A 10,293-nucleotide genomic window follows, 5' to 3' on the forward strand; every position below is an offset into this window, starting at 1 on the left:
ACAACATATCCATATAGTACCTCTTGGTGATGTTGTTGTTAAGTGCCGTCAAGTTGATTCCAACCCATAGCAATCCTGTATAGGGTTTTCAATGAATAGTTGGTAAGCTTGAACCACCAACCTTGCAGTTCACATGACTTTGCAGTCTGATGCATTAGCCCACACAGCATCACACCAGAACTCCATAGTACCTCTTAATGTCCCATAAATATTTCAATTTCTTTTACCTTCTATGCCCTAGACTCTGAAACAGGATATTGTCATTGCTTGGAATGTTTCTGTCATTGTTACTGGATGGGAAACTGTTCATCTTGTGTTGATTAAAGAGGACAGCTGGATGACCATCACTGTCGCACCAGAGCTTGTACAGTGACCTAGTTGCATTTGATTATTCCTCTCTCTGCTTTCTATACTTCTCCTTATCTTAATATTATAAACAAATGAAAACCAACACTCAAGCCTGTTATTGTCAAGATTATTATTATTCTTACTCATGGTGACCCTGTAGGACAGAGGAGAAGTGCTCCACAGAATTTCCAAGACTGCAGGTATTACAGAGCAGACTGCTACATCTTTCTCTCATGGAGCAGCTGGTAGGTTTGAACTGCTGACCTTTTGGTTACCAGTCAAACACTTAACCACTGTGCTACCAGGGTTCCTCTCCTGTTTTGATGAGTATTGTTTTTTTTACTTGCTGGTTTGTAATCCCTTACCTATGTTCCTTCCCTTTAGTTTTTCCCTCTTCACAACACACTATAGAGGATACACACTGGTTGTTATTTTTATACCTCTCCTGTCTTCTTATAGATACTCAAATGAATGAATGAATAAAAATCCTCCAGTATGAGATATGATGATACATGCTATGTGGTATATAGAAGTAAATAAGACACAATCACTATACTTTTGGTGGTTGCAGACTATTTAGGGGGCACAATTTATGGCACTGTAGGCAGGTAATTGCTTTTAAAAGTTAAAGGTTATATAAACAGATGTGGAATGAAAAATTCAAGGAGCATGTTTTATTTAAGCTGAATTTTGAATAGTGCTCAGGATGTCAATAGACAGAAAAGAAGAAGAAAGGTCAGTGGGTAGAAACTGAGAAACAGTGAAAGTCCAAAAGGTAAAGCTGTGTAAAGAATATAAATGCAGTCATTAATCAGATGCATTTATGAAAGAAAGTAAAATTGCTGTCTTTTTGGGTATTTCTTATGTTCTCAGGTATTGTTAGGCGATATAGGGACTCTGGAAACATGAATACTTGAATACTAGCTTCTTCTTTTCAGTCCCAAATGTGAGCAGCTCCTGACACTGCTGAGAGGTTATGTGTGGAAATTCTGACAGAGAGAAGGAATGTAGGAATTCTCTGTGTATCACAGCAAGCCTGGAAGCTAACCTTTCAGACCCTGTAGTGGGGTTCAGAATGTAGTTAGTTCTGGGAGCAAGTAGTGGAATATAGTAGACTGAGAATATGAGGGGCTTCAAAAATTTATTGAAAAATATAATTGGAATATAATGGAATTACTTAGTGAAATTTTTGGAAGACCCTTGTATATAAATACTAAATAAGGGTGCTTGAGAGACCATAAAAATATTTCAAAGTTTTTACAATGAGGCCAGCAAAGTGGAGTAGGAAAGTGATCGGCTCAATTTCTCATGATGGTTGTATGGCATAGAACATTTTTCTGCAGATGATGGAAATGTACTCTGCTTTCATATAATATTGCATAACTATATATTTGATTGGCGTCTTGATGAGGTGTCCTAGGATAAGCATTGGACTGCTAGCCTCAATTTCAGTGGTTCAAACCTACCAGCCAGTTCTCGAAAACCATATACAGGGCCTCTGTGAGTTGGAACTCACTAGAGAACATGTACCAATAACAACAGTGTATTTGATTTAAAGTGCTGAGAAAGAGTTAGTAACCATTGTCTCTAAGAACAAATGAAAAGAAAACAAACACCTAAATATCTTGTTGTTGTTAAATGCTGTTGAGTCAGTTCCAACTCATAGCAACTCTGTATAGGGTTTCTGAGGTATTACTAGTGGATTTGAACCGTCGACTTTGTGGTTAAACAAATGTTTTGGTCCAGTGCTTATCTTAAAGGACCACACCACAACTCCAAAAACTAAGTGTTATACTTAAGTAGGAGTCCTGATGTGGCGCTGTGGGTTAATGCACTAGACTGCAAAGCCATTTGAACTGGAAGGTTGGCGGTTCAAGCTCCTCTGGAACCCTATACAGTACCGACTCGACGGTACTTCACGCAAAAATGCTTAAATAATAGTGGTGGAATGGTGGGTTAAAATAGAATTTCTATTCTTTTCCAGTTTAAACTCTCATTCTATAGATGTATTAATTGATTGAATTTTTGAAATACACATGGCAGGTAAGGTATGGTGCTGTAGTATAAGCACTGGACCAAAAGATTGATTTGAGCTGCAAGGTTGGTGGTGTAAATCTACCAGTCACTCTTCAGAGTTGCTATGAGTCAGAACTAACTGGATAGCACTTAGCAGCAACAACAGTAAGGGTTTGGACACAAGCCAGTGTAACTCCATTTTGTTTCAATTGTGGTTGTGTAAGCAATAGTTTATACCAGAAGTTATAGTTCTGACATGACAAAATCAAGTTCTGTTCTTCCAGAGTAAAAATGGGGGTTAAAGTTAATACCTTTGCCTTCTGGTATGTTAGGTTAAGCAACATGTCCTTGGAGGGAAGAAATTGTATCCTATGTACAAAGGTCTAAAACTGACACCTGTGTAATTGTCCCAGACACTGCTTAAATACATATATAGGTGAGGGTATGTGATCATAGGTGAGTGTCTCAACTTCTTGAGTCCCTTTTCCTCAGGGCAAGGTTTTTTTCTATAGACTCCTCTGGGCTTCCAGATTTCAAATTCTTCTCTATTTGATAGCAAGGAAGAAAACCACCACAGAGCAATCCTGATGAATTGTTTCATGTGTTTTAACTGTGCCAAAATGATCAATTAAAATGAGTATGAGCTTGTGATTTATCATGGTTACATATGGTTTGTGCACTCAAATTTTCTTACACTGCAAATGCATTTAATTAAATTTAATTAAATGGATGGATGGAGAAAATATGCATGCTTGTCTACAGAAAAAAAAAAAAAAGGTAGAGAAAAGGTGTTGCAAATGAATAGCATGTAGGCAAAGTTCAGTCTCATGGACTTGAATGAGTAATTCCTTTCCTTGGGTGCTTACAGCTGAATTTTGCTCAGTGCTACAACATAGGATAGGGGAGCTTCTAGGAGGTACTGTTCTGAGGAAAAGTCCTCGAAGTGGGTATCTTCATTTCCTGTTGTTGCTATTAAATGCCATTTAGTCGGTCCAGCTCATAGGGACTTTGTATAGGGTTTCTGCGGAGCATCTGGTATGTTTGTACCACTGATCTTGTGCTCCTAGGGTTGCCATAATAAAGTACTATAAAGTGAGTAGCTCTGAAAAACAGAACTTTATTCTCTTATAGTTCTAGAGGCTGTAAGTTAAAATTTGGGGTCTTGGCAGGCCCTTTTTGAGGATGCTGAGAGAGAAACTATTCCATGCCTGAAATTTTTCTGGTGGCTGCTTGAAATCTTAGTCTGTTTAGAGAAGCATCTTCCACAAATGTTACACGGCACCTCTTTCCCCCCTACGTGTGTGACTTTGTTTTCATATCTGTTCTTTTTTATATGACACCAGTCTAAAAAGATTAGGAGAAGGATCCATTCTACATTTCATTAAGTGACAACATCTGTAAAGAAAAACAAGAACAAAACTACAACAAAGCAAACCTCTGTTTTCCCAAACAAGATCATATTCACTGATTCAGAAGCTAGAACTTAAGTATGCATTCTAGGGATTGTTGTTGTTAAGTGCCTTTGAGTTGGTTCCGACTCATAGCGACCCTCTGTATAGGGTTTCCAAGGAGCAGCTGGTGAGTTTGAACCACTGACATTGTGGTTCAAACTGACCTTGCAGTCCAGCACAGTATCCCCCAGTGCCACACCAGGACTAGGTGGTATAATTCAGTCTGTAATCATGGGACTGTTTTTTCATGATAGAATCAAACAGTGTTGTTGTCTGTGTATCTATCTTTGAGTCCATTAACCATCATCTATGTAAAAGTATTAAGGAGCTGTGGTAGTGTGGTGGTTACGAATAGGGCTGCGAACCTTAAGGTCAGCAGTTCGAAACTACCAGCTGTTCTGCGGGAGAAAGATGAGGCGTTCTGCTCCCGTAAAGATTACTGCCTGGGAAACCCTGTACAGGGTCACTAAGGGTCGGAATCGACTCAACAGCACTTAACAACAACAACATTATGTTAGGTGCTATTTAGTGTCTGGGGCTCAGTAGTACATAAAACAAAGTCCCATGTATTCTGGATCTTACATTCTACTAAGAAAAAAAACCTCTATTAATCAATAGTATCTGACCCTGACATATAACACACATCTACATCCTGGATGGTGCATGATGGCTAGTGTGGTCTTTTTGGAATAATGAAATTCCAGTGGTAACTAAGGAATCAGAAATTTGAACCTCTTCAGCATGGTTCTAGTGTTCACTTTATTTGATTATTATCATTGTCATGGATTCAATAGTAGTCATTAAGGCTGTTCACCTGTACTGTTGGTTCTCTTTCTTCCTGGCATGCAGTGGGCCTGCACTTCTCCAGTGTAGGTAAGACTGCATGCTTTGTGCACTGTAAACTTGAATGGCATATGTCTTGTATGGGCATAATCCTTTGAGATTCAACGTATGCGATTTCTCTTTCTGTCTTCATTCTAGTTTTCTAGAGGAACAGAATCAGTAAGGTACTTGTGTGTGTGTTTAAGGGATTGACTCAAATAATTGTGAGAACTGACAAGTCTAAAACCTTTGTTCAGGTAGCAGGCTAGATACTTCTGCGGGTTCATGGGGTTATGAGGAACTGGCAAGTCCTGAATCTGTAAGTCAGGCAATGGAAAGAGTGCAGAGTGGAGAGAGAGGGCAAGTTCTGCAAAAAAATCTATTTATAGCCTGAAAGCAGACCACATGCTAAGAACTCCACTTTCAAGTGATTGATTGATTACATTAGTTAGATCGCATTATGGATGGTGATTCCATTACACTGCATTAGATTACATTAAGGAACAACAGCTAATCTAGAAAACTACTGGGAACCAAGTTGACACATAAAGTTAACCACCACACTTTCACTTTTCCGTAGTTATGAGAAAAATTTCAGATATTGGAGAGTCTGTCAGTTCAGCTCCTTGAGTGAGGAAAATGTAGACCATAAGCCAACTTCCCTTTTACATTCTGAGATGGATATATAGAGTTAGCCAATGATGAAGTTCTCTGGTTTTAAGCCCCTGAGATTTTATTGTTGTTACTATAACACATTCACCACTGCTCATCTCTCATTTGGTCATACTGTGCTGGCTGTGTATTGCTGTGATGCTGGACGGTTTGCCACTGATATTTCAAATGCCATCAGGGACAGATTCAGTGGAGCTTTCAATCTAAGACAGACTAGGAAGAAGGACATGGCAGTATACTTCTGAAAAAAATGGCTGATGAAAGACTTAGGCATAGCAGTGAAACATTGATTGATGTGGTACGAGATAATAAGTCCTTCAGACTGAAAGAAACTCAAAATACAACTGGGGAGAACTGCCCATTTAATGTCACTACAGTCTGCCTTAATGATCTGAATGGAATAAAACATTTGGGACCTTCATTTTCTGGTGTGGCATCACTGAGAATGAAAACAAACAGCTGCAAACATCCATTAATCATCATCAGAAGAAGCATAAATCTAGGAAAATTGAAAGTCATCAAAAATGAGCTAGAACACAAGATCAATATTCTAGGCATTAGTGAGCTGAAATGGACTGATTTTGGTCATTTTGAATCAAAGAGTCCTGTGATCTATTATGCTGGGATTGATAAATTAAAGAGGAACACTGATTGTCAGAAAAAAAACATTTCAATGTTGAAAGTGACGGAACAATATCCATATACCTACAAGGAAAAAAGTTCCTTGAAAATGGAATTAAATGATAATGGAATTTCCCACAAACTTTTAGAACCCCCTTAGCAGGACTTCTTGTGTGGCTCTGTAGGATTAGCACTGGACTGTGAAACACAAGGTCAGCAGTTTAAACTTCCCAGCTGTTCCTCGGCAACCTATACAAAGTTGCTATGAATTTTAACTGATTTGATGGCATTTGGCAACAACAAGAAGCAGCAGAACTGTGGAGTCCTGGTGTGTCACTATAGAATAAGCAGTGAACTGCTAGCTACAAGTTTGGTAGTTCAAACCCACTAGTCACTACTTGGAAAACCTATACAAGGTCACCATGAGTTGGAACTGACTCGAAGGCACTTAATAACAGCAACAAAGGAGGACTATGTACCATACACTAATTCTAAAGATGAAGAAATTGAAAATTTTTAACAACTCCTACAGTCTGAAATTGATCAAACTTGCAATAAAGATGCATTGATATTCACTGGTGATTGAAATGCAAAAATTGAAATCAAGAAAGAAGGATCAATAGTTATAATATGTGACCTTGGTGATAGAAATGATACTAGAGGCCACATAATAGAATTTTGCAAGACCAACATTTTAGTAATTTCAAATACATTTTTCAAAAACATAAATGGCAATTATACATGTGAACTTAGCTGGAGTACACAGGAATCAACTCAGTTACATCTGTGAAAAGAAAATGGTGATGCTCAATATCATACATATGTCAGAACAAGGCCAGAGACAGAATGTGGAACAGGTCGTCAATTGCGCATATTCAAGTGGAAGATGAAGAAAATTACGAAAGTACATGCAAGCCAAAATATAGCCTAGACTATATCCCACCTGCATTTAGAGACCATCTCAAGAATAGTTTGAAGCATTGAATATGAATTATCAGATAATAATGATCAGATGATAAGAAAGAAAGAAAAGATCAAAATAGATGTCAGAAGAGACTTTGAAACTTGCTCTTATACATAGAGTAGCTAAAGGGAGAGGAAGACATGATGAAGTAAAAGGGCTGATCCGAAAATTTTAAAGGACAGCTTGAGAAATCAAAGTATGAAAATGAACTATGAGAGCACATGAGATTAGAAAACCAAAAAGATTAAATAAGCTTGGCATTTGTAAAGCTGAAAGAACTGGAGACAATATTAAGGCTTCAAGTTGCAATTTTGAAGAATTATATGGGCAAAAAATTGAACTACACAGGAAGCATCAAAAGAAGATGGAAAGGAATAGAATTGCTGAACCAAAAAAAAATAGTGTTCAACCATTGCAGGAGGTATCACATGATCAATAACCTATAGTAATAAAGGAAGAAACTCAAGCTAGCTGTACTGAAGACATTAGAGAAAAACAGGTTCCAGGAATTGATGGAATACCAATTGGGATTTCAAGTAGTGGATGCAATGCTTTAAGCTTTCATTTGTCTTTGCAGTGAGATTTGTAAGATAATTGACTGGTTGAATGACTGGAAGAGATCCATATTTGTGCCCATTAAAAAGGCGGAGCTCTGGTAGAGACAATGATGTGGCACGATGGAGCAGCTGGGGACTTTAGATCCAGAGAGGGAGAGCAACTGTGTGCTGAAGACTGGGGGGCAGGGAGGGGGGGATAGTGTAGGGGGCAGGCTTGCAGGGTATACCCTTTGGTTGGTTGGGTTGATGATGCATGGAAGAGATTGTAACCATGGCAATGATCCGATGTATGATAGAATGAATGTAAAACTAATGTTCTCCCATGTAAACTATCATATAATTCACAATAAAACACTTAAAAAAAAAAAAAAAAGGTGCAGCTCTGGTAGCATAGTGGTTATGAATCGGGCTATGAACTTCAAGGTTAGCAGTTCAAAACTACCAGCTGTTCCGTGGGAGAAAGATGAGGCTTTCTGCTCCCATAAATATTTACAGCCTTGGAAACCCTGTACAGGGTCGCTATGAGTTGGGACCGACTCCACGGCACATAACAACAACAACAGAATGCAGAAATTGTTGAATAATATTATTAATAATAGTACATGCAAGTAAAATTTTGCTGAACATTTAAAAATGATTAAAGCAATAGATTGACAGGGAACTTCCAGAAATTCAAGCCAGATTTAGAAGAGGGTGTCAAGTGAGAGATATCATTGCTGCTATAAGATGGATCTTGGCTAAAATTAGAGAATACTAGAAATATGTTTTCTTATATCAACTATGTGGATCATACCAAATATGGATAAAGTTGCAAAAAAAGAGAATCTCAAAACATTTGATTGTGCTTGTGTATAGAGATCAAAATGCTATCGTTTGAACAGTACAAAGAGATATTGCTTCATTTAAAATCAGGAAAGATGTACACCAGGGTTGTGTGCTTTTACCATATTTATTCAGTCTGTATGCTGAGCATACTGAGAAGCTGGACTGCATGAAAAAGAATTGGAGGATTGGATAAGAATTGGAGGATGTCACATTAACAAACTGTGATACAACCTTGTTTTATAAAAGCAAAGATGATTTGAAGTACTTACTGATGATATAAACTACACCTCAACATAAAGGAAACAAAAATCCTCACAATTGGATCTTTAAGCAGCATCATGATAATAATAGAAAAGATTGAAGTGGTCAAAAATATTATTTTATTGGATCCACAATCAACATCCATGGAAATTTCTAGTTGTTGTTGGGTGCCATTGAGTTGGTACTGACTCATAGCTACCTTAAGCACAACAGACCGAAATAGTGCCCACTCCTGTGGCAGCCTCACAATTGTTGCTAAGCTTAAACCCATTGCTACTTCCACTGTGCCAATCCATCTTTCTCTTTTTTGGTGACTCTCCAATTTACCAAATGTTATGTCCTTCTCCAGGGACTGGACCCTCCGGATAACATGTCTGAAGTATGAGACACAAAGTCTCACCATCCTAGCTTCTAAGGAGCATTCTGGCTATAATGATTCCAACACAGATTTGTTTGTTCTTCTGGCAGTCCGTGGTACTGTTATATAATGAAAGTCATATTCTTAACATAATGCATAACACTATAAGCTTTCTCAATTATATTAGCAATTGTAATTATAACATCACTTCATTTGTCCTAGATTTCTAGTGCTCCTGTTACACAAATACCACAAATGGGTGCCTTTAAGGAACATAAATTATTTCTTTATGTTCAGAGGTTTCTGAGGAGCAGCTGGGGGATTTGAACCACTGAGTTTATAGTTAGCAGTTCAATAGTACTTGTCTTACATCTCCATGCTTTGACTCCAGGGACTCAGGTAAAGTGGCCTAAGGGATGAATGTAGATAAAGAACCAATCAGGGGATTAGGTCTCAAATTTGGAGACTGGGGAGAAGTTAGGGATTCAGCAGAGGAGAATAAAAAGGGACAGTCAGTAGGAAAGAAGGAAAACAGTAAAACAAAATGGAAAAGTGTTTGAAAAGGGAAAGAAGGATAATCATATCAGGTGATATTAGAAAGCAAAGTAAGTTTTGAGTGGAGAAGTACCTACTAGATATTTCAAAAAGGAAAATCCTTGACGATCCTGAAAAGTGGTAAAAGGGGAAACCTGGCAAGGATAATCTGAGTATGTTGTTGTTACTATTTAGTAGCTTAGCAGAAAGTGTGGTAATTAGATAAGGGTATAAGGTTACTTATTAATTTTATGGTATAAAACTCTGACCATTTAAAAGTTTTCAGGAAATATAAATTTGCCATTATTTTTACATGAATGTTAATATTGAAAGCCTTCAATGCATTCTTGAAATGTCAAAGGCTTCCATTTCCTTGTTTTTGTGTGTAGTGAATCTTCTGAAACAGTTCAAATGTCTCACCTTTGAGAGTTATTAAATGCTCTCAAGTCGATTCTGACTCATAGAGACCCTGTATAGAGTTTTCAAGGAGCAGCTGGTGGGTTTGAACCTCTAACTTTGCAGTTGTTGTTGTTGTCAGGTGCCGTCGAGTCAGAACCAACTCATAGTGACCCCATGCACAGCAGAACGAAACAGTGTCCAATCCTGGGCCAACCTCACTACCGCTGCCACACTTGACGCCATCAACGAGGCCACCTGGCTGATACATCTCGTTGGGGGTCTTCCTCTTTTTCTCTGACCCTCCATCTTACCAAGCATGACATCCTTTTCCAGTGACTATTTCCTCCTGACAATATGTACAAAGTATGAGAGACGAAGCTTAGCCATCCTGGCCTCCAAGGAACACTCTGGATGCACTTCTTCCAAAACAGATCTATTGGTTCTTTTGGCAGTCCATGGCACTTT

The sequence above is a fragment of the Chrysochloris asiatica genome, unplaced genomic scaffold (assembly GCF_000296735.1).
Source record: "Chrysochloris asiatica unplaced genomic scaffold, ChrAsi1.0 scaffold00095, whole genome shotgun sequence".
Classification (NCBI taxonomy): domain Eukaryota; kingdom Metazoa; phylum Chordata; class Mammalia; order Afrosoricida; family Chrysochloridae; genus Chrysochloris; species Chrysochloris asiatica.